Source organism: Cebus imitator, unplaced genomic scaffold (assembly GCF_001604975.1).
Source record: "Cebus imitator isolate Cc_AM_T3 unplaced genomic scaffold, Cebus_imitator-1.0 Scaffold48, whole genome shotgun sequence".
In the NCBI taxonomy this organism is placed as follows: domain Eukaryota; kingdom Metazoa; phylum Chordata; class Mammalia; order Primates; family Cebidae; genus Cebus; species Cebus imitator.
Window position 1 is genome coordinate 4,096,086 of NW_016107363.1, and position 25,580 is coordinate 4,121,665.

At 39.1% G+C, this 25,580-nt stretch overlaps 1 protein-coding gene and 1 non-coding gene across 7 annotated transcripts in view; both read left to right on the plus strand.

The window, feature by feature from the left end:
- FHIT (fragile histidine triad diadenosine triphosphatase) overlaps positions 1-25,580 on the plus strand; it is a 1,489,467-nt gene that overhangs the window by 339,393 nt on the left and 1,124,494 nt on the right. The gene's annotated exons all lie outside the window — the stretch shown is intronic.
- LOC119471074 lies at positions 10,293-10,509 on the plus strand. Its single transcript, XR_005200062.1, has one exon. It is a non-coding gene; the product is annotated as a small nucleolar RNA U3 (small nucleolar RNA).

Below are 25,580 nucleotides of genomic sequence, written 5' to 3' on the forward strand. Positions count from 1 at the left end.
GGAAATATATGGCTTGCAATCTCAAAGAAAAAGAACAGAAAGAAAGGAATGCTTCTGGCCGAGGCATCAATAATCCTGTTATTCTGAGATCTTTAATGACAACCCACAGGCAGTAGCTCATTCTGCTGCCTTTCCAACCTTCTTATGTTTTTATTTAAAAACCTTCAATTCTATTCAGATATGTCATAACAAGCTATGTCATGGTGTGCACACAGGTTTGTCATTGAGAAAGGTCATGTAAGACATGACTTATAAGGATACCTCTGCTGTTCTCTGCATTTCTCCACCTTTGGGAATCTCTGTTTTAGTTAGGAGAGACTAAGTTATGGTGCAATAACAAATGAATCCCCAGATCACAGTGGCATATCACAAAGAAAGGTGTAGTTCTCACTAATGGTACATGCCCAACAAAAGTTGTCAGGGAGTTCTGCTTATTGTAGTCATTCAGAGACCCAGGCTGAGGGAGCCAGTAACATCCTGTAGTTATCCCAGAGCATGTGAACTTTTTGGGATTGGAGAATTATACATAGCCTTTTCTTTGGGACTAATTATACATAGCTTTTTCTTTGACGTAACCCTGAAATGAAACATGTTACTTTTTCTCATGCCCCACTAAGTAGAGCTAGTCACATGTTCCTGCCCACCCACAAGAGGCTGAGCTGTGCAGAAGTCTCTATGCTCAGGGCCAAAGGAGAACTGGATGAAACTAGTAGTATCTGTAATAATATGTGCCATAGTTAAATCTTCTTGAGACTTTTTTCTTGCATAAAGCCTGCCCTGAACAATTCAGCTCCCAGCCATAGCATCTTCTTTTGAAGGTCTGTTAACATTTGTGTGTACCATTCTTTTGGCCCTTAGCCTTCACTGTCTTTGATATGTAAATGTTTACTTATGTATATATGTGAATATGAATAAATATTTGCATCTTTGTGATGTCTCCTATATTTGATTATGAGTACCTTGAAAACAGACAAGATATATTTTTCGGATTACCCATAGTTCAGTAAGTGTGTAATAAATGTAGTTTACTGGTAAAGCCTGTGTTCAAAGGGCAGGAAATAGACGATAAGAAAATTTGCTAATTGTATTGAATTTATTTCACATGCACAGCAGCTTCCTTATGGGACGGGGTGTTCATAACAAATTAAGAGTTCTCACAACCTTTCTCTGGTCATTAAAGAGACTTGTAGGCTCATGTTGCGGAGGGTCATGCATACTTTGTGATCAAATGCCTTCAATTTCCTGGCTTCTGCTCAGCTAGGAGGAAAAAATAAGGAGGCAAACTGAAGAGAAGGGACCCAATAGTTAAACAATTTCAGCATCAATGGGGAAAGGAAAGAGGAAAATCACAGGAACCCAGTTAATCATCAAGCATGGGAAGGGAGATTGCAATAATGAGTGACTTGATGCTTGTGTGCAAGGATCTCACAGTCTGGATGCTAAGATAAGCCGTAATTATCTCCTGATAGAGCAGCATGTGAGATGTCTCATCTGTAGAGTTGCCCATAGGCAAAGCTGGAAGAACCCTTTGGGTTAGTTACCTATTGCAACATAACAAATTATGCCAAAACTCAGCTGCTTAAAACTGCAGTAAACAGTATCTCATGTAATTTTGGTGAGTTAGGAATTTGGGACAGGCTTAGTGTGGTGATTCTGGCTCTACAGTCATCTGAAATCTTGACTGGGGCTGTAAGATTCACTTCTAAGGTGCCACATGCCTGGCAGCTTGATGGAGATTATTGGAGGGAGGTCTCAGTTCCTCCCCATGTGGGCCTCTCCACTGGCCGCTTGAGTGACTTCATGGTGTGGTGACTGGCTTCCTCCAGAGACAGCCATTCTCTAGACAGAGAACATGGGGAAAGCTTTAAGGACTGACGGCTGTTACAACCTAGCCACAGCAGTCACACATTTCTGTGACATCTTATTTCTTACACAGGTCAGCTCTCCTCCACATGGAAGATGACTTCACAAATATGAATAACAGGAAGCAAAACTTTAGGGGCCGGGTACCACATCCTCTACACTTTTGTGGAAGGAGGCTCAGATTAAAAATAAATATCAAGTACATTCCTTCCAGAGATTGAAGAGAAGAAGTTATAGAAAGAGGAATGATCAGTGTATTTGTGGCAGGAGTTTGGAGCCTTTGGGAATGGATGACACACATCTCTGATTCAGGGCCTCCATCTGAGCAGACTTCTTCTTTCCTTCTTTCTGAATGCTTCCCCCAGTCACTTTGTAGCTACTTCTAGAACAGGAGAATTTTTACAATTTTTAAAAAATCTACAGTTGTGTGCCAAAGAACTCTGATCTCCCTCTAAGTAAACCCCATCTATGGAAAATTTAACTGTTCAGTCTATATACTCTGCTTCTCTGAATAGCAGTAGAACTACTTAAGAAGAAGCAAATGTTTCTCAGGTGTTACCCCCAAAAAGATGTTACCCCCTGGCTTCTGCTCAGCTAGGAGGAAAAAATAAGGAGGCAAACTGAAGAGAAGGGACCCAATAGTTAAATAAAACAATTTCAGCAGTCAATGGGGAAAGAAAAGAGGAAAACCACAGGAACCCAGTTAATCATCAATCATCACCTCTTTGTTTTAGCCTTATCACAGGCCTCCCTTTAGGGAAAAATGAGAATAAGCATGCCTGTCTCACAGAGAGTCATGAGCCTTCAGTATCATAACAGTATGAAATGCCTAGCACAGAGCCCAAGACAGAGCTAATACATACTGGGGCCTGTCTCCATGGAGAGTCTCTTGATGTAGAATCCCTTCAAACTCAGAGGAATGAAATACATACAAATGATAAAAATAAAAATTCAGACTCTTCTAAGCCTGAACTTAATTACATAGTTTAAAATAAACTGAATTTTATTGGGCATGTCTAACAAATCACTACTTTTACCTAAATAAGTAGTTCATTTTTTTCCCAACAGATATTCCTGCAATGATGGATATGTCTGATACATGTGCTGACCAGTACAGTGGCCACTGGCCTCATATGGCTGTTGAACACTTGAAATGGGGCTAATGGGACTGAGAAAATAAACTTTATTTAATTTTACCTTATTTAAATTTAAACAGCCACATATAATTAGTGGCTACCATATTCAACAGCATAGGCTAAAGTGCCAAATACCTATGGTTTTTTCAACATCAGACAGATATGGGGAATTTTTGAGTTTTTTGGTCCATACATACCTTCCCGTTTATGTACCTCATTTATTTATTTTGGAGGGTACTGATTTGAGCTGCTGGTTTGTTGCTATTGAGAAATTTTCTCAAAGCCAACATATAGATTTATTTCCTATTTTATTATGATTTTATTCCTATTTCATTGTGAACTAAGTGAGCTGAGCAGTGTCTCTGAGGATATAGATCTGAAGAACTTTGTAGATGGAAGACAGCTGGATTCGTACATGCCTCTGCCCTTTATCCTTGTTTCCTTAGAGTTAATCAAATCTTTTAGGGTATTTGATGTATTTTCAAAGGGTGTTCTCTAAGTTGTATTAATAAGTGTCATGACACTTGAGGGCTATACATTGGGTGCCTAAGGGTGTTCACTAATATACCCTAAAACAATGTTAAAAATTATATGTGAGTTGCTGAAGATGATTTACTTTATCATGCTCTTGAATAGGCTCTTTTGATCGCTTTAGAATGAAATTCAAACTACTGAAATGTTCAAGTTCAAGTCCTTCAATTCAGGACAACTTGGGCTCCGACCTCATCTGCCACCCCTCCTCCTTGCCAATACAGGGCCCTGTTCCAGAATATGCCACACCATACCCCTTCTTCCTGAATCTCTGGCTTTACCAATGTGGTTTCCTCTACTGGTTTATTCCCTTCTTGATGAAGGTATTCATCCCAAATCTCAGCCTTTCTGTGAGGCCTCCTTACCCTTCTGCAGTGACAGACAGCACAGTGAAGTGTTTAAAACCTTGGGCTCTAAAGTTGGACCTCCTGTGTTAAAATTTCAGCTCCATTACTACTTTAGGCTGATTTCTTCACCTGCCTATACCTCAGCTTCTTCATCTGCAAGGTGGTATGGATCATGGTTCTGTCTCAGATATGGTTTTGCTGTGTTCCCACCCAAATCTCATCTTGAATTGTAGCTACCATAATCCCCACATGTCATGGGAGGGACCCAGTGGGTGGGAGGTAATTGAATCATGGGGGCAGATTTTTCCCATGCTTCTTGTGATTAAGTCTCAGGAGATCTTATGGTTTTATAAAGGGCAGTTCTCCTGCACATGCCCTCTTGCCTGCCACCATGTGAGATGTACCTTTGTTCCTCCTTTGCCTTCTGTCGTGATTGTGAGGCCTCCTCAGCCATTAGGAACTGTGAGTCCATTAAACCTCTTTTTCTTTATAAATTATCCCATTTGGAGTATTTCTTCATAGCAGTATGAAAATGGACTAATACAGTTTCATAGGCTTGTTGTGAAGGGAAGTGAGACAAGTATTCAGTGGATGTCAGCTGTAATTATTATTCTGTACTCCCTTGCAACTTATTCATACTTTTGCTCATACTTTTATAATGGTGATGTTAATACCTTTATGATGTTCTTTGCATTGTTGTTGAATGACCATGTTTCTGTCCTCTACTTCCTTTATAAGCTGTTAGAAACAGAGGATAATATCTATTTTACTATTGTATCCTCAATACCTCCCCCAGGGACCATCAAACAGGAAGCATTCTATACATATTTTTAAAGGAATTAATAAAAATATGAGTGCATTAATTTATTCCACTTATGAGCACCTATCAAGTGTTTCGTAAACCTGAGATTGATGAAAGGTAAGGCATACTTTAACATCTATTTTCTTAAGCCCTTTCTCTTCTGTGACATTTAATGCATAATGGTTTATTAGTCTTCTATTGCTTCCATAACAAATTATCATGAACTTAGTGATTTAAAACAACACACATTTATTATCTGGAGGTCAGAAGTCCAATACAAGTCTCGCTGGGCTAAAATCAAGGTTTCAGCAGGGCTATGTTTCTTACTGGAGACTCTGGAGAAAAACCTACTTCCAAACTCATTCAGGTTATTGGCAGAATTCAGTTCTTTGTGGTTGTAGGACCGAAGTCCTTATTTTCTTTCTTACTGTTAGTCCGGGATCCACCCTTAGCTCCCTCAGGCCTCTTTTTGGTCCTTACACAGATCCTCCTACATTTCAGAACCATCAGTGGTGCATCTTATCTTTTTCTTTCTTGTGCTTGGAATCTGACTTTCCCTCTGCAGCATGGCTCCTGCATCTTCTTCTGCTTCCTCAGTCTCACTGATTCTTCCACCTTCCTCTTATGCTTTTACGACCTCATGCGTCTAGGGTAGACATACCCAGATAATCCAATATAACCTTCCAATATTAAAGTCAGTTGGCTAGTAACCTTGATACATCTGCTAAGTCTCCTGATACATCTGCCAAGTGATCAAGGCTGCAGTGAGCTGTGATCTCACTGCTGCATTCAGTTGATTAGTAACCTTGATACATCAGCTAAGTCTCTTCACGGAGTGCAACAGGGTGGTCTTGGCTCATTGCAACCTCCACCTCCTGGGTTTAAGCAATTCTCCTGCTTCAGCCTCCCCAGTACCTGGGATTACAGGCACTCACCACCATTCTTGGATAATTTTTGTATTTTTAGTAGAGATGGGGTTTCACCACGTTGACCAGGTTGGTCTTGAACTCCTGACCTCAAGTGATCCACCTGCCTCGGCCTCCCAAAGTGTTGGGATTACAGGCATGAGCCACCGCACCTGGCCCAGGGATGGCAATCTTGCAGGGACATCTTTAATAGTCTGGCTATCACAATGATCAATGAATGACTGTGTTTAAGCTGCTAAAAAAGTCCATCATATTTCAGCTGGGTGCAATGGCCATGCCTGTAATCCCAGCACTTTGGGAGGCCTGGGCTAGAGAATTCCTCGAGGCCAAGAGTTTGAAATAAGCCTGGGCAATAAAGTGAGACCCCATGTCTATAAAAAATTACAAAACTTAGCTGGGTGTGATGGTACAAACCTCTAGTCCTAGCTGTACGGAGGATCACTTGAGCCCAGGAGTTCAAGGCTGCAGTGAGCTGTGATCTCACTGCTGCATTCCAGCCTGGGCAATAGAATAAGAACCTGTCTGAAAACAAAACAAAACAAAACAAAAAAACCTCCATATTTTTATTTACCTTTCATCTCTATGAGCATGGGGATTATATCTGTTTTATTTATCAAGTTACGTGCAACCCAATGTTTATCTTGTGGTAGATATTCTACAAGCATTTGTTAGACACATTGAAATTCCTAGACCCAGATATTTAGGTTTGTTTTGTTTTAATCATTTTATTCTAGGTTACCAAAGTGATCAAATCAGCTTTTTAAAAAACAATTATATTTACTTTGGTTCTTAGTTTGTTTTTTGGTCTCCTATAACTTTGGATTTATTGCTTGAACCCTTACCTGTGCTTAAATTTTACTGTCATTTGATTTTTTTCTCCTAAAAATACTGGGCTAACTCTTGTGGAACTTTGGGTTCTTTTGCAGTGATTTCAAGGAAAACATGAGAGACTAGACTATTAGTACTGATGATGGTGATGATAGCAATGCCGGTGACACTTTGGTCAATGTAAGCTGGTGGTTCTCAATCGGAGGCAATTTGGCAGGTGACATATGGCAATGTCTGGAGACATTTTTGGTTGACATGCCTACTGGAGAGGTTACTACTGGCATCTAGTGGATAGAGGACAGGGATGCTGCTCAACACCCTACAATGCATAGGACAGCTCTCCATAACAAAGAATTCTGTAGTCCAAAATATCAGTAGTGACCAGGCTGAGAACCCCTGAAGTAGGCTAACTGCTGTAATGAGCTTCATCAAATCTCAGTAACTTCACTGAATAAAAAACAACTCTTTTCTTATTTTGATATGGAGTCTCGCTTCTTCGCTGAGGCTGGAGTACAATGGCGCTATCTCATCTCACTGCAACCTCTGCCTCCCGGGTTCAAGCAATTCTCCTACCTCAGCCTCCCCAGTAGCTGGGATTACAGACACGTGCCACCACACCCAGCTAATTTTTGTATTTTTAGTAGAGATGGGGTTTCACCATGTGGACCAGGCTGTCTCGAACTCCTGACCTCAAGTGATCCACCCACCTCAGCCTCCCAAAGTGCTGGGATTACAGGCATGAGCCACCACACCTGGCCAAAAAAAAAAAAAAAAATCAAGCTTATTCAGAATCCACTGCCAATGTTTCTAAAGGGTGGCTCTCCTAGGAGGTTCTTAGGTAAGATCTCGATTCTTTCCATCTTGTAGCTCTAAATTCTTTAACAAGTAGCCTTCAGGGTGGCTGAGAAGGGAAAAGTTAAGAATGAGGAGTAGAGTCTGAAAGATTTCTGTAGGTCCATCCAGGAAAGGGTGTGAATCACTTCTGCCACATTCCATTGGTTGGAACTCAGTCATGTGACCCACCTAACTTCGTTGCAACTTGGAAACGAGGTCTACCTGTGTACATGGGTGAACACTAATCATCTCTGCTAGAAAAAATAACAATCACAGCAGCAAAACAACATTAATACCAGTAACATCTAATATTTATTAAGCTTTTCTGCGCATGCATAGTAATTTACCTGACATCGCTGTGACTCAGAAAGGTTGAATACCTTGTCTAAGTTTATGAAGAGGTCTATGGGGAGCCCAGAGATGAACACAGGTCTGGCTCATTCCAAAGAACATGTGCTTAACCACTACTCTATACTCTCATTGGGATAGGAATTGAATACTGCTCTTAGTGAGGCTTTATTTTTATGAAATAGAAACCAAATCCATAAATACCACAAATGCTGAATGTTCTACACTTCCAAAACTGCTAAAACAATTCTTCCTAAAGAGCTTCTGAAATCCTTTTTAGGGAATATCAATATACAGATTGCATTCCAAGTTTTTGTCTGGATCACAGATGTATAGACAGGGAGAGATGAATGTCCTGGGGGAACGCTATCATGGTGCTTTTAAATCATCCTGTTGCACTTAGGCATTGCAGCCTGTGATTATATATATTTCAAATAAGCTTTCTGTAGTCCAGAGGGATTGCTAGCCAAGGTAATGAACACTGCAAGGAATCTTGACAGCAAACTCTAAATGGTCTCAATGCCACAGAGTTTCAAGAAACTGGGACCTCCTCAAAGTGAATGGCTATTTCTTTCCTATTTAGGAAATTCATTCTCATCTGTCTTAGATTAGTGGTGAGCCTTGTGTCCTATGTGATAGTTATAATAAGACACTTACCAAAAACTTCCTTTTAAGGGTGGAAGGCATTTTGGGTTTGATCGTCATGGAGCACGGTAGAAGAAAGAAGCTCTCACTTTGTAAAAGGCCACACTGATAGACAAAGCAATATGAATGGGTGAAATATGTGAACAGAGTTCAGAATCTTCCTTTAGAATGAAAGTGCTGCAGTTTCCTGGAATGTTGTAATTGACTTTTCAGGGTCTGAAAGCTGACCATATATGTGATGGTTCTGAATGCTGCTGCCTTCGTTATCGGCCTCTGCTTTGACCATATTATAGCACACAGTTCTCTATGAGTTCTCTATTTTGTGCCATGGAAATGGTAACTTCTAATTTTATTGCCTAAAGTGTATTTTCCTTTTAAGTAAAATCAAGGCTGTTCATTTTGTTCTGTCTCCTTCTCTGTGGAATACTGCTTTTCTCTATTCATTTGCTTTCAAGAGAATCTGCATTATCACACTGAATAGATCTTGAAGTACTCATTAAGCGTTCACTGCATACACACCGTGCGTCAAGCACTGTGCTAGGCACTGGGCTGGAGTAGTGACCAGCCCACGGACCTACCTGATCGTAAGGAAGTTGTGTGCTCAGGTGAGCACTAGTACTTTTTGCCGCAAATAACAAAAACAATAACACCCATAGTAATACCACCTAACAATTGTTAAGTTGTTACAGGCCAGTGATCCAGTTGATTTATTTTTGTTTTTTAAGAGGTGGAATCTTGCTCTTTTGGCCAGGCTGTGGTATAGAGGCATGGTTATGGCTCACTGCAGCCTTGAACTCCTGGGTTCAGTTGATCCTCCTGCCTCAGCCTTCTGAGTAACTAGGACTAGAGGCACGCATCACCATACCCACCTAATTTTTTCTTTTTTTTTTGTAGAGATGGAGTCTTGCTTTGTTGCCCAGGCTGGTCTTGAACTCCTGGCCCAAAGTCATCCTCCCACTTTGGCATCTCAAAGTTGGAATTACAGGCATAAACCACCAGGCCCAGCGCCAGTTGTATTTATATTCTGTCTCAGATGTTGGTGGGCAGAACAATAAAGAACCCTTGATAACATTTATGGCATGCTAACTCTGTGGCAAGCACAGGGATGAAAGCTTTCCATGTATTAGCTCATTTAATCCTCACAAGCCCTTATTGAAAAGTTTTGTCATTATCTCCATTTTAAAGATGAAGAAACTAAGGCTCATAGGGAGTAGAGGGATTACATCACCTCACACAGCTGATAAGTAGTGAAGCTGAGCTCTCAAAGGCTGTAGCTTGTGCTCCAAACTCAGTTGTACAAAATTGTGGCACATGCTATGGAGGACACTGACTTTTCTTTGATATCTAAGTAAAATAGTAAAAGATATATCCCAGCCACTAAACAATTCTGAGTAATTTTTTTCTATTCATATTATTTTACCATGAGTCTGTTTTTAATACATGCCCTTAACTATTAGAAGCCTCCCTCCCAAGATGGCATCCACACAATGGTAAATTACACCTGGCCATTTATTATATGTATGTTGAGGCTTATTCATCAGAAAGAGACAGACATGGTCCTTGCCTTTATGGATCTTACAGTGTAGAGGAGAAAAGAGTCAATCAGTCACAAGTGTGATGAGTAATATAAAAAAGGGAGAAGAGTGCTGTGGGAAGTGTATCACATTGGGAAGGTAACCTGGTTTTGGAGTGGGGCTTGGTTGAGGATCATCTCCACGTGGCGTGAAGTATAGTCTCAGAAGCCAAGCATGAGTAGGCATTCGACTAGTGAAGAGGAGGTTCAGGATGTTACAAGGTTTTGAGGCCTGAGAGAGCGCAATAGGGTCCACACACTGAAAGAAGACGGCAGGTGGGTGCACAGAGAAGGCAGAGTGTGATGGGAGATATAGACAGGCAGGCAGGGGCAGACTATGAAGGACTTTTTGATTGTGACAAGGTTTTAGGATCTTGTCATGGAAGCAGTAATGAGCCACTGAAGATCTCTGGGTAGAGGGGGAACAGGAAATATTTGGATCTTTAAAAGATCACTTTGAAGACTACACTTCCAGGTGTCATTTCGGTAATTCATTACTTAGAGGAGTTTCCCCAAGTGTGTAGAGCACTGGAAGCCGCAGGAAGAGACACAATGTTCTCTCCTAATCACGAAGCTGCTTCTTGGTGTTGCTTCGCTACAACTGCCATTTACCATTGATGATTGTTTTTTTCTTCCTTTGGGGAGAGGAAGAGGAAGAGGACACAGTCTGAGTGATTTTCATTTTTAAAAAAAATCTCTTTGGCTGCAGTATGGAAAAGGAGTTAAACTGAGGAAAACTGGAAGCCTTGCGTTAGGGTTATTGCCATTCTGCTATTCTGAGATTTGGTGAATCAACCCCCTTTCACCCAAATCTGTGCCTTTTGCAATTTTGAAGACATATGTCAGTGGTCACCCCACCTCTGTCTACCAAGAAGCAAATTTATCTGCCTCAAATGCATCACCATTTTGGTTGATGGACTCTGAACATTTTCCATCGCAGCCTTCTGTCTCTCCTCCATATTCTTTGCTAAATAACGTGTCAGGAATGGTCTCCTTGTCCTCCACATCAAATACTTTAACTGAAAAGCCATCATAATTACAATTTAATTTCTCTTATTCAAACAGAGGTGATGCATATTCTCTCCCAAATAAAAGCCTCCTTAAGTTTACACTCCCACACTCTATAACTTGGATGTTTACAAGGTTCTTTCCTTTTCTTGCTTGTTGTTACTTCTTTTGGATTGGATTCACCCTCATTCTAACTCATTCATCTTGTCAGTCTTAAATTAAGAGTTCCTTAGGGCTGGAGAGAGGGAATCATATATCCTTCTAGGCTATGGAAAGTACACTACAGAACACTAGAATTCCAAGGGAGTGCCACAGGGATACTACAATGAATGTAGTTTTGTAGTTACTCTCGAATGTACTCTTGGCCCATAACACATGGAGGATGATGTTAACATAGTATGTGAGTTCTGAATGCTTTCAGCTCCTGTAACAGAAAATTAAAGTGATAGTGCTGAAATTATGGGGATATTTATTACTATGAGAAAACAGGAGGTAGAGGATCTCAGGGTTAGTTTGGCAACTCAGTGATTTCATAAAGGACCCAGTGTCTTATATTCAGTCACTTTCCTCTTTTGGCTATTGCCTCATGGTCATAAGACAGCTTCTACAGTTCTAAGCACAAAGCTTTAACATGACAGCATCTCAAACAGGAAAGAAGAGGTATGGGAAGAAAGGGCTTTCTCCTCTTACAACTATGACTTTTTACCAGAGGTGAAAATCTTTCATGAGCTACAGCCTCTGCATCCCCCTGCCCCTGCCCTGCCCCAGCCCAGTGTATTTCCACTCATTGGTTAGATCTAGGTCACATGCCTACTACTGAATACCAGTCAATGGCAAAAGAAAATAGCATTGCCACGATTGGCTTAGACCAATCGTTATTCATTATCTAAGGCTAAGCACACTGCTGCCTATCAAAATTTTGGTTTTGAACAAGGAGAATACGTTTTGTCACATTTGGATTAAGAATAGAAAACCATAACACTTCTAAGTGATGGTCTAAGAGGAATACTGTAGTTGGAAATTTCAGAGATGAGGAAATGCAAGCGAATGAGATGACTGACTCCCTAGTTGCCTGGCACAAAAGCGATTTGAGTAATTCTGTGAATCTTCCTAGATAGGAAGAGACACTTAGCCATGTCTGCTCATCACAGATACTTGTGTATGGCAGGCATTGGTTGTTCCCTTTCTAAGATCCACTTTCCATACCTTCTTTCCTAACAGAAATCTGATTTTGTTTAGAGCAGCAACGCTCAGCTGATACCCAGCTTCCCACAGTCTCTTATACAGCTAGTGCTCGACTTATGACCACGATTAGTTCCGACAGACCGGTCATAACACGATTTGGTCGTAAGTTGAGTAGGCTAGATGTACAGTACTGTGAAATGATGTTATAAAAATCTTCAAGTCATATTTTATCATAATTTTCTTTCATTATTGTTATATATCATAATTTTCTTTGTTCATTTTATGCCATTTATATCATCTCTACACCATTTTGTTTCTTATTTTTACATTCGTCAGGTTTAAGTAAAACACTGCATTACCAGTACAACTGGTTTAATATTTGCAAAACATACAAAATTACAAAATACAGGTGCATACAAAAATATAAAATACAGGTGTAAAAAATACCATAGGAAACATTTTCCCAATTGCAAAACATATCAAAATATATAAACATGTACGAAACATTTTATTGGCCGCTGGTGCTTGGCTGTGGATCGTTGATGTCGTCATCTGAGGCAGCAGTTGGGGTTTCCAGAGTTAGTTTTTTCATAAACATGGTGAGCTTTGTCTGAATTGTATGTTTCTTTTTTTCTTCATAAATTTCACGATATGGACGAAACACATCGTTCGCCATCCGTTCAGTCCTTGCAAATCGTTCAATGTTTGGGTCCATTGCTTCAAAATGTATAAGCAGTTTATTGGGAGGGGTTTGATGAAAAATATCCAAGACACAAAACACAAATTGCTGTACCGAGTCTGGGATAATAGTTGAAATGGTGCACACGGAGATGGTAGTGCTGCCAGAAGCTCGTCTGCACTGTCGTACGCCCAGCTGGGCAACGTTTGCACTGCCAGATGCAGAGCAGTCGTGGCTAGCGATTGTGGTCGTAAAGTCGAATGGTCGTAAGTTGCATAGGTTGTAAGTTGATCAATACCTGTAGTTAGAAAAGACTGTATAACCCATTTCTGGCCGGGCAGATGCATGTGGAAGTCACTGGATAGAACTTTCTGGAAAGCTTTTAGAAAGGGACTGACCTGGTTGGTATCCTCTTTCCCCTTTGCCTTTCCCCGCTTCTTGCCTTGAGAGAATGTGTCAAACTTGGAGATCCAGCAGCCATCTATGACAAGGAAAGTGAAAGCCTCACAGAAGGACAGCAGAGCAAAGAAACAGAAGGAGCCTGGGGCATTCATGACACCATGGGATACTAGCTCAGTGTCACATCATACCTTCAGATATCTTGTTGCATGAAAAACAAAACACGCACATGTGGCAGGCCAGGAAAAGAAGGCTTTCTGTGTTTAAATCACTGTTGGGCTGTTGGTTAGCTAGATTGCAATTAATGCAGCTGAAAGCAATCCCAAGTGATACACCTACCAAACCTAGAAGCACTAAATGAGACAGTGAAGATGCATGTTAAGTATTACTAACTGCCAAAGAAAATGTAAGAAGCTTTGTATGAGAAGATTTAGGGAAAGAGAGGAAGTGAAAAATATAATTGCTCTGAGATGGTCATAAAATGTCCTGGTATTACAACACTTCAAGCTTACTCTATCCGTGTTACCATATGCTTGTGGGATATGATACCTTGGTGGCCAGATGATTTGGAGGAATCACAACACAAGAAGTTTACATTCTAGTCTCCCTGGTGAATCTGAGCATTTACAATTCCTTCAACCAGGGTATTATTTTTTAGATATTTGGATATTATGCTCAGTTTTGTTTGGTGTTTATGTTTTTTCATGGTAAGGTAATTGGGACTCAAATTAAGTTTTGCATAAAGGTATCTTTGCAGTGTTACTAAGGACACCAAAGGGGCTATGTTTAACAAATCTTGGGAAAAACCAGGTGTTTTTCTGTATGTGGAACATTTAAATACATTGCAGTTGAATGTTAATGCAAAAAATAAGTCTTTATTGTTGGTGATTACACTGCAAAGAAAAGAAGTATTTCTTTTCTTTCAGGAATTTCAGGTTTACTAACTAGTGGATCGTTAGATAAAAGATGAAATGAAGCAGAGATCACAGCTGCCATTAAATCAGCTGGCACTTCTCTTAAAGGCAGAATTCCACTAAAATACACCACATATCCTCAAATACAAAGGTGAGATTTGCTTTCTCATGAATTTATTATCCCTCAGAAGAGATGACCTTGCTTTATATTTGGGTCCTTTCAAGTGCTGCTTTAGGAAGTTACAATGAGGTGAAGTGACTTCACCCAAGGTTTATTCTGGGTGCTCATGATGGTCATCTGCTAGGATCCATAAGAGAGGAGCTAAGAAACTGAACACTGTAGGCCAGCCACGGTGGCTCACACCTGTAGTCCCAGCACTTTGCGAGGTTGAGGCGGCTAGATCACGAGCAGGAGTTCAAGACCAGCCTGGCCAACACAGTGAAACCCCGTCTTAATTAAGATGTTTAAAATTTTAAACATCCAATTAATTTTTACAAAAACAAAAAATTAGCTGGGTGTGGTGGTGGGTGGCTTGATCCCAGCTACTCAGGAGGCTGAAGCAGGAGAATCATTTGGACCTGGGAGGCAGAGGTTGCAGTGAGGTGAGACCACACCATTGTATTCCAGCCTGGGCGATGGAGCGAGACTCCCTCTTAAAAAAAAAAAGAAAAAAAGAAATGGAACACAGTCATGATTCCAGCGGCTATGACTTCGCAATTCCAAGTATTGGATGTTGTTCCAAACAGCGATTTTGAAAATCTATTTAAAAAGCAATACAAGAGACAGATACATCATTGTGCACATCAAAATACATACATGTACAAGGAAATATTTTTATTTAGAAGAGAAACCTGCTAATATTATATAAATAGGGGCTTGTGCCTTCAGAGACAACTTTCAGAAACACCATCATACATCATGATTCAAGGGGTGTCCTGTCTTGAACCAAGGGAAGAAGTGCTCTGGAAAACTCAGATGGAGGAGTAGAAAGGAGGATCTTAGGTGGTGGAGATGCTCACACTAGAATTTGAATAAAACATGTGTTGAGATGCTCACATCCGAATTTGAATAAAGTGCATGTTTTTTAAATATCCAGTTAAATTAATGGAATAAAAAGTATAGGTAGATATTTAACTACAGTTTTCATATCCTTACATGTTTATATGTATAAGTGGGCCATTCTGCCTTTTGGAAATATGTTTAATATTTTAATTGAAAAAATGGAATATTTCTTTTTAATTTTTTTTTAATTTTTAGGAAATAGGGTCTCACTATGCTGCCCAGGCTTCTCTCAAAGTCCTGGCCTCACGCAGCCTTCCCACTTTGGCCTCCCAAAGTACTGAGATTATAGTGGAATATTTCTTATTCCAAGACTGCCTTATATGTGGCATTACTAACTACTCTTTTCAGTTTAGTCTCACTATATTGTTTCTTAATGCATTAAATTTTAATATACAAAGTTTTAAGTGTCTAAAATAGTTCTAGAGTGAGTGATGGAGTGACATATGATAGCTCATGAAAAAAATTACAATTTTCCTAGTACTTTGGGAGGCTGAGGCGGGTGGATTGCCTAAGCTCAGGAGTTCGAGGCCAGCCTGGGGAACATAGTGAAACCCTGTCTCTACTAAAAATACAAAAAATTAACCGGGCATGCCAGTGTATACCTGTAATCCCAGCTACTTGGGAGGCTGAGACAGGAGAATCTCTTGAACCCAGGAGGTGGAGGTTGCAGTGAGCTGAGATTGCGCCATTGTACTCCAGCCTTGGTGACAGGGTGAGACTGTCTCAAAAAAAGTAAAAATGTAGACTTTGCTTTTTTCTTTTTTCAGGATTTATATCAAGGCCATTTCCAAAAAATGTATAAATTATTGTAAGTTTATACCATAGCAAGACTCAGTACTGGCTTGTTTGCTTGTTTTATTTTGTTTTGTTTTGTTTATTACACTTGTAAGGTGATTTCTTGAGGGAACTTCCCTGAATATAATAATCTGTCTGTATTGTTGATGGAATGTATTAATTGGGTCTATGTGACATGACACAGTTCTGTAGGGCTGGCATCTTTTGTTTTTTTGAGAAAGACTTTATGACATAAATGAGTGATTTTAAATAGAATTGAGTTGCATCTTGTGTGCATTGAACTTTTGCCAATTTAAAAAGTGAGAGTAAGAAGTACTGATTTAAATAATATAGGCCATTCTGTTAGACATTCCCCTCAATGAATATATGCTTCTTAGTAAATGTGAGATGGGAGCTGAGAGTCATTCTCACTTTCCTGAACCGCTTAGTGTGAGCATCTTAGTGCTGAGTGTGATTCCAGTGTTGACATATTCTGTTATACATGAAAACATATATGCCTAGTAAATTCACACCAATGACTTCATCTGATCCTTGATCAAAGAAATATCTGTTCTAATGCTAGAGAAAAACCTCTATTGGACCTCCTGAGAAGCTGTACCATATTTTATTCTGTGGGGGAATTAAAGAGATTTCCAAGAGACTCTCTAAGCTCTGACTTAAAAACTATCCTCAATTTAAGATGCCACTCGGCTATCTGTCATCTGGGATTGTGGTTTTCTTAACAGTAAATGTTAACTGCCAGTGTTTTCAAGAGCATTATAATTTTAGGTTTGCTCTTTTAAAAGAGTAGTTCTCCTCCCTCCTCCTGGAGATGATCTGGAATGCAAATGTGAGCTTTCCTTTGTGTATGTGTATATATTGGAGTGAGTGTAAAAGGTTTCTTTGAAACCATCCCTGTAGGTAAGAAAGGCATCTAGCCACTCTCTTGTAGGTATGTGAGGGCATTCAGTTAGCTGTGCCCCTTGTACCAGGTTTACTGAAAAATACAAATAAGGTATACTGAATAAGATCCTATTCAAAGTAATGAGTAGGTTATGTAAATGCTGTTCAGAGAAAAGAAACTTGTAAGATAGAGACACCTTGTCTGAAACTGTGAAAGCCTTCAGTATAGCAGCTCGTGTTCTGGGTCAGCTGTGGAGAGGAGCTTTCTAAAGGAATTCCTTGGACCTGGTTGGGCATAGGATGTAGCAGGTGTGCACCTACTTTTTGTGTTCATGGTGTTTTGATAAGTGTGTTTGGGAAGGAGATAGGGAAGGGCAACAAGCAAACCAAGAAGAAAGTAATGGGATGCAATGAGAGCCATTAACAAAATAAAATATTAATGTAATGGAGTAAGTCCATGGGAATGAGAAGTCTACTTTAGATTGGACGGTCAGGGAAGGCCTCTCTGAAGAGATAACATTAGAGTTGACACCTTAGGGATTTAAAGATGCAGAGCATATGAGAGAGAGAGAGAGAGAGAGAGAGAGAGAGAGAGAGAGAGAGAAGTACAGGCACAAAGGCTCTAGAATGGAAATGGGAACAAAGTACCACTCACTTCATTATTGGTTGTGCCCGTGCGTGGTACCTTCCAGTGTAGGTATCTATTTAGATTGGATGGTCAAGGAAGGCCTCTCTGAAGAAATAACATGAGAGCTGGCAGCAGAGGTCTTAAATGTGACTTCCTAAACGCCCCCTCAAACAAATAGCATGCTTAAGAATTCTGAATGGGGAGACTGTGAGGGGATGGGGAAGAATGAAACAGTTGGGGTAAAAACAAGAATCCCTGACATTACCGTGGCTCATGAAAGCTATGGCCTTAAGTTGGAAAGAAGGCAGGAAAGAGGGAAGCAAATAATTAGCCTGACCTGAAGAATTAGAGTTTTTCAACTTAGAAAAGAAAAAGCAGAAGTGGGAGAAGGAACCTTTATTATATAGTGACCCCGCCACTTAGTAAATAAGAGTCAATATGCTTAAATTTGGCCAATTGCATTAGGAATTGCTCCTTGGAGAGACATGGAATATAGGGAGAGAGAGAAGGCACTGGCAGGACTAGTACCCTCCCACTTACAGATATTTTCATAGCTACTTTAAAAATGAAGACTCCAAGCACATAAAGCATAAGAAATTTGCCCAACAGGTAAATGGTAGAAATGGCATTTAGAAGCAGGTCCATTTGATACCAAAGTAAATCAGATGGCTCTTTTTAGAGATCAGGATCAATCAATGAATTGTTCATTCTCATGCTCTGAAATAATTTACTTATCTTCCAAAGTAAAAACCTCACTTACTCTGTTGGATCGCACCTAATTAATTCCATTGTTGCACTTAGATATTTAGCTTTATTTTTGAAATCACAACTCTCTCTATATATGTATTTCATTTTTGTATAAATAAAAGTCCTGTAAGGAAATGACAATTTTATTCTCTTTGTTTTGAGAGGTGGATGTACCATTGTTCAGTCTGTTTCCATGGAAAGAATTGACAACAGTCCTAAATGGCATGATCACACATCTACATTGGTATACAGTAGGCCCAAAAGCCAAATAGTATTCCTTGTCAAATTTCTTTGCTTTCGTTCTCATCCTCATTCTGTCTCTCTCTCTTCTCTTCTCTTCCCCTTCTTCCCAGTCTCTTACCAAATATCTACTTCTGGTTCTTCCCTTAAATAAGAGGTTAACATCTGAAAACCTAGTTCTAATTGCATGGTTTTCCCTTTCAGGAGACAGTTTTGCAACTGGTGATAAAAATATTCAGTCTCCATGGGTAACTATAGTAAATATATTTTAAAAGGAATGTATTTTCTGAGAACGGAGGCTTTTAATGTTATATCCACATTTATAACTGATTCCCTATTCCTTTGGTTTCAAATCTGTTTGTCCCTGATTTCCAATTTCAACTTAAAAGTGTTTAGTAACTTTCAAGTATGTAGACAGAGAATTAGGTGGCATTTGGTAGTAACATCAACTTAAGGTCAGCTTGGTGAGCTTTCTTGAAGAAAAATTCATTATATACAAAATTTTAACTCATAACAATAAAAAATAGCTACCAATTTGAATGCTTATCACCTGCCAGACATTGTGTGTATTTTACAAAGATTACCTCATTTTATCTTTATAACAATATGGTGAGGTAACTATCTGTATTTTCATTTTTTCAGACAAGAAATCAAAGCTCAGGAAAGTTAAATGACCTATGCTAGGTTGTATTCAAATTAAGTGCCAGAGGCTGGATTTGAACGCATGTCTGTCTGACTCCAAAACCTCGACCTCCAATTCCCTGTTCAGAGATTGAAGGATGGCCATCTTTGAAGAGTTTGGCATGGGTTTAAAGAATGTGCTATAAATCTAGTCGTCACCTTGCAAAGTGATAAAAGTTACAGCTGAGATCTGAGACCTGGAGCCCTGGCATTCCAAAAGTCTAAAATTCTCCTTTTAGTCAAAATTGCAAAAAAAAATTATCTTAGAAAATGCAGTTTGATAGTAAAGTTCTCAAGAGTTTCTAAATGAAAACCCCTGTAAATGTAGAGGAATTGTGCTTGAGGCCCAGGAGGGCATAGAAATGAAAGGTAGAAATAAAAGCGATTCAAGTTAAAGGAAAGAAAAGATAGCTAAACCATCTTATGAAAAATAATTGGAAGCAGATTTCAATAAGGAAGAGGAATGGAAAATAGACTAATGCAAAGGGGAACTGAAGACAATGATGTCTGGATTCGATCATTTGGGAGCTACCTAGAGGCCACGGCCGTTGGCGCTCCATAAATTTGTGATGGTGTGCAGCAATAAGCAGGAAATGCAAACTAGGGGAAAGAGGAAAAGAAAGTGGCTGAGTTGCATTACACCATAAATCCAGGAGTAGAATATTCTCTCTACATATGTCAAGGATAAAACGGCGCCTCGAGTTCTCTATTTCATTTGGCGTATTTTACTCCCATAAAGGAATATCCTGGAGGGAGTTCATATGGGGACCAAAAAAAAAAAAAAAAAAAAAAAAAGAGTGTATCACAGAAATGTCGACTACTAGGAAAATTCATTTGACTTTCTTTCTTCCTGTGGTTTTACTAGAGGCAGAAATTTCAGGTAAGGAAGAAGAAAAGGAAAAAGGAGAGGAGAAGGGATGGAAAAGAATTCCAGTTTCTGAATTTTTGTGGCATCCTATTGTAATGGTCAGTAAAGGGGGCTTGTGGATGTATTTTCTAAGATAAGAATGAATGGATGACATGAGTTCTTGTGCTATCCTGGTAGAGTTGATAGGGATGCTTTTTTATTGGAAAAGAAAGGGGCTTTCCTCGTTTGACAGCCCTGTGATTTGGGCCTGATGTGCTGTTATGGCTTTGGAAAGAGTGGCCCCAATTAGGGGTCCAATCTTCTGCAATGCTATACAAACGTAAAGAAGTGCTTCTGTGTGCAGTGGATTCACCTTATGCCCACTTAGAACCCGGCACTAGGTGTAGATATCCACCATGCCTAAAATGTGCAAGCAGCAGGTGTTCAGAGGTACCCTAACTGGAAATACCAGCTTGGAAGGAAAAGGTACAGGTTGTCATAGTCTTCTCTACAGGATTTTAAAGAGCAATGTGTTTGTGGGTCTGATGAAACAAGAGTTAGATTAAAATGTAGCGTGTTATTGAGTATCTGCTGTGGACCAGGCCCTGTGGATGATGCTTTTACCCATTAAATAAGATTATTAGCTGAGCGCGTTAGCTCACACTTGTAATCCAAGCACTTTGGGAGGCCGAGGCAGGCCGATCACCTGAGGTTGGAAGTTCGAGACTAGCCTGGCCAACATGGTGAAACCCCATTTCTACTAAAAATACAAAAATTAGCCAGGCATTGTGTGCACCTCTGATCCCAGCTACTCGGGAGGCTGAGGTGGGAGAATTGCTTGAACTTGGGAGGCAGAGGTTGCAGTGAGCTACTGCACTCCAGGCTGGGCAACAGAGCAAGACTCCATCTCAAAAAAATAAAAGTTATTTAATCTTAACAATAACAAATACATCTATTAATACATATGTTAAAGTTTTGAAATATTAATGTTAAAACAATGGAATAAGCCCTGTTGGAGGGTTTATAACCTTATACTTCATCATCTACCTGTAAAAACTCAGAAGTGGAGATTTGCTAGTTTCTTAAAGAAGAGGTGGTTTGAGTACCCAAATATCTGCAGGTGGACTTTTCTTTGCTTGCTTCTTTAGTCTAACTCAGTTGTTTTTCTCACATATTCACTGTCAGTCTTGAATACACAAAGCAATATAACTTGCACCTTACAGGTGATTAAAGTGATTTTCAATGGTAAGTTTGATTATATGCAACATTTGCCTTAGGCTCTGGCTTCAGAACTCAAATCCTCTCCCTTAGGATATGACTTTACTGTATTTGTGCATAGGTTATTTAGATCCTTGGGAATGTCTTGAAGTTTTTGTTTGCTACATATGTAAATGTGCTTCTGACTCCTCCATTCTCACTCATTCTTTCACACATGCTCTTGCTTTGTGGTACATCTTTCTTAGAGACAGGTATAATTTACAAATATATAACACATTAGTCAGAAGGGTGATAACTTTTTAATTTAGCTTCAGGTTTTAAAATTTTATGTATTTCCTTAAGAATTGGGCATTCTGTGTTATGTCATGTTGCTCTCTAACAATTGGAACTCAACTGGAAAAGACATGCAGAGTCCTCAGATTCCAGTTAAGGTTATGTCCACTTTTTTCAGGGCAATCTATCTGTACGGAAAAGTAATAAAGCCGTAAGTGCTTATGGCTTTCTTAATAATCTTATGCAAGGGGCCTATCATATAAGCTACAAGGTTGTGTTATTTTTTTCTTATACCTTTGTTTAGAAATGTTGCCAATGGTTTAAAACTTCATTACTATGTAGCAGCCGCTGCCTTTTAGTGTGTCTTTTATGTATTTCACACTGACAGACATTTTCACTGCAATGTTTTCATAGAAATTTATTAATTATTCAAGTAGTCTTTGAGGTTGTCCCAGACATCGACCTGTGAATTAGTGGTGAAATTTCATTTCCAGTAGGCTGAGAGCTCTTGAAAATTTATGGGATGATCAAGTTTGATTCTGTTGTGTGTGTGTTTATGACATGGAAAGGAAACTGAAGTCTACATATAAAAGAATAAGCATCAGCATTGGAGGATATTTGTATAACCTAAATAAATCCCGGGGCCCCATGTGGTTCAATCTCAAGATAGCATCACAAGTGAAATCATTAAAAAATAATTCTAAAGTTTATTTTTACCTCTCCAAGAATTTTGAAAATAATTTTATGCATGACACATAGCAACTGTCCTTAAAATCCCGTTATCTTTCTTCTTCTTCCTGGTAATCTCTCTCTCTGTACTCTTCTCAGGAGCCAGGCAATCTCTCTCTCTCTTAATCATTTATCCTCAAATAGCTATACCTTCTTAAGTCTGCAGCCTTAGTTTATTTTTATTTTTTTTAGTTTACTCTCACCTTCCCAATTCTTCTTCTTCCTTTTTTTTTTAATGTTCACATAATTCTGCATCACAAATTTTTTTTTTTTATAAAGTGGTTGAAGGGGAAAGGCTAAAAAACTAAATCTGTGGGGAACTGGAAAGCTTGGAACACTAACATTTTAACAAAATTTGCCATTAATATATTTAAAAATTGATTAAATACAATTCTTATAAAAGTCATTGTTAGTACCAAGCTTGGGGTAAAGAATTTTGAATTCCTTTGAAAATAAACTTTACATTCAGAATGAATTTAATAAACAGAAGTAGTAGAAGCCAAAAATAATGGGATTTATTAATTTAGAACAAATCTAGAGTAGACTATCAGAAAAAATTCAGCAGATCACACGATTGTAACATAGTGAATAAATATGCATCCTCAGGGAAAATGATCAGGAGGTCATAGAGGCCGACGAATAATAAGGCAGCTATGTAGCACTAATGAAGAGCAAGCTGAATTCAGAAATAAGTCAAGGAAAATGAAAAAGATTTTCTTTCCTTCATATTAAACCTGTAAAGACATTTTCTAGTTTTTGCACTGATTTTAAAAGGATTCAGAAAATTTTCAACTAAGTTTGGAAGATAGTCACAAATATGACTAATTATAGATGAAAGGAAAAAGCCAAAGTGTGATTTTTATGAGAAGATAACCATTAGCTGCCTTTGCGTTTTCACTTGTGGCATTAAGAAAGAATTGATTTAATAATGAAGCATATTTGGTTAGTCATTGGGGAAATTATCAAATTATCACATGACATTAAATGGCAGAAAGATTTTTGAAAATTTTATTTTTAGTTCTGGGGTACATGTGCAGAACGTGCGGGTTTGTTACATAGTTATACACGGGTCTTGGTGGTTTGCTGCATCCATCGTCTACATTAGGTATTTCTCCTAATGCTATCCCTCCCCATCCCCCCACTCCCTGCTATCCCTCTCCTAGCCCCCTACCCCCTGCTGTCTCTCCCCTAGCCCCTCACCCCGTGACAGGCCCTGGTGTGTGAAGGTCCCCTCCCTGTATCCATGTGTTTTCGTTGTTCAACACCTACTTATGAGTGAGAACATACGGTGTTTGGTCAGAAAACTTTTTGTCTTATTTTAAATAGACAATGTGTTGGATCACATTCTGGGGAAGTCTTAGCAAACAGGTTTCATCATCGGCTTTTACAACTGTGCAGGCAGGAAAAGAAATGCTGTGGGTTTATGTGTGGAGGTTTTCTTCCTGCCGTAGAGGCAATGATTTTATGAAATACCTAAGAAAATGTATTCCCCAAGATTGCACAAAATGCCTTCATTCCTCTTTGTTGATATGTATGATTTATTTCTTGTTTCTAGAACTTACTACTTCTGCTTTTCATCGATATTTTAATCAGTCATCTAACCAATAAACTTCTCCTGTTTGTGTCATTTAACATTCGGCCAAATCAGAATGGGTGGATAAGATTCTACTAAACACTATCATGTGCCTTGTATTGTTTATAAGGTACTTGCTAAGCTCTGTATTTCCTTGGAGAGAGTTAACTTTTTCCAACAAAATTATCCTAAGTCATAAGTGCTCTTGCCCTGTTTTGAAATCAGTGGCATGTCCTTAAGATATATATATCCAAGCTCTATTTTTTCACTGTTATTTCTCCCTCTTGATCACCAGAAATATGTACATGCATACTTGTCTTAACCCCAGTGTGTAATTTACAGTTAGCCTGTAAATTAACTTTATTTCTTAGAAATATGCAACAATCATGTATTCTACCCAGAGCCCTCCTACTGTTACCTGCCTTGGACAAGAAGAGAAGGATGAACACTATGTCATTCCCTCTTGCTTATCATGGTGTGCTTATGTCTTTCATTAACACAGAGAAAAAGAAATCTGTGATAGGCTTTCCTTCATTTCATTTCAAACAAGTATAGGATTTTTACTATGCTTGCAAGAAATTGTACACAGTCCATTTGGGGAAGCAGCCTGTGCTATCAATAGGTAAGTTTTCTAGGTATCCCAGTGTCCCTGCTGTTAGCTTTTTAAATTTCACTTTGGGAGCAAATGCTCAAAAGGTTCAAAATCTAGCACAAGAACTCATAGGCTGAAGGAACGTTCTTCTGTTTGTTTTACAGGGCGAAGTATTTCCAAGACGTGCAAGGCTCTTTTGGTTAGGATCATAGAAACGATAATTTTGTCCCTAGGTGGCATTTATAAGAAACTTTTTATAGTGGTGGAAGTCTCTCTCTGGCTGTGTTTTTATTTAGCATTTTTCTACAAGATAGATTTGTATGTTGATATTGTTGGAACATAATAAGGTGTTTATTTCGCTTCCTTTTTTTAAGAAAAAATTGTCTCTTATGAGACTTTCCATGCTCTGGAACCACCTGAATGCCTCAGTCAGCTTCATTTCAACCCCAAAGTGAGAAGGACAGGTTCTGCTTTTAGCTTGTGGTTCCCAGTCCTAACTCATGTGGGGAGTTTTTAAACTCCGTTCCTTCATGAATTGTAAACCATATTCCTTTCTTCTTGACTTTCTGCAGACAGACCTGATGCATAGCCTGCTGTGGAATGCCTCACCACAGGACATTCAAATGCAAATAAATCTTTGGTATATCTATAATAGATTATATCTCACTACTATATCAAAAAGATGCCTGGTAGATTTGACCAGTCTGGAGATAAGAATAGTGGGGAACCACAAGTACTTAATAGCACCCCTGACAATTTTAAGGGGTGCTTCTATTGAGAACCATGTCTTCCCAGCTGGGATGGACAGCAGACTAATACAGGTGCTCCTCTGCTCCTAAACCACAGGACTACATGTAAAATCCTTTGGATAGTTTAAGCTAATGATTTCTCCCTTCGGTATTTTGCCCACATTAACCTGAATGAGCACACCTTCATCTTACATGGACTTTCATTTTTTTAAAGGTCTGTCTTCCTTTGCCTAGCAAGGAAAAAAAAAGATATATAAAAACGCATTTAATATCTCTAGGTTCTTTAATAGGCTTAAGTAACTTTCTTATCTGCTATTTGAATATCAAAGATGGTTTGAATATTAAAAATATCACATACACTTTGAGAAGCCTGTGGGTCCTTGGCTGCCTAGTTGATAAAGTATCTCAGGTTATGGAAAGTGTTAGCAATCTGTGAATGAAAGAGCACGTTTTAGGGTGTCATTTGGGCTAAGCTAGAAAAGAAGCCACTCTCTGAGTTCCTTTTTTTTTTTCTGGTGGGAGATCAATACTGTCTAGACATGGTC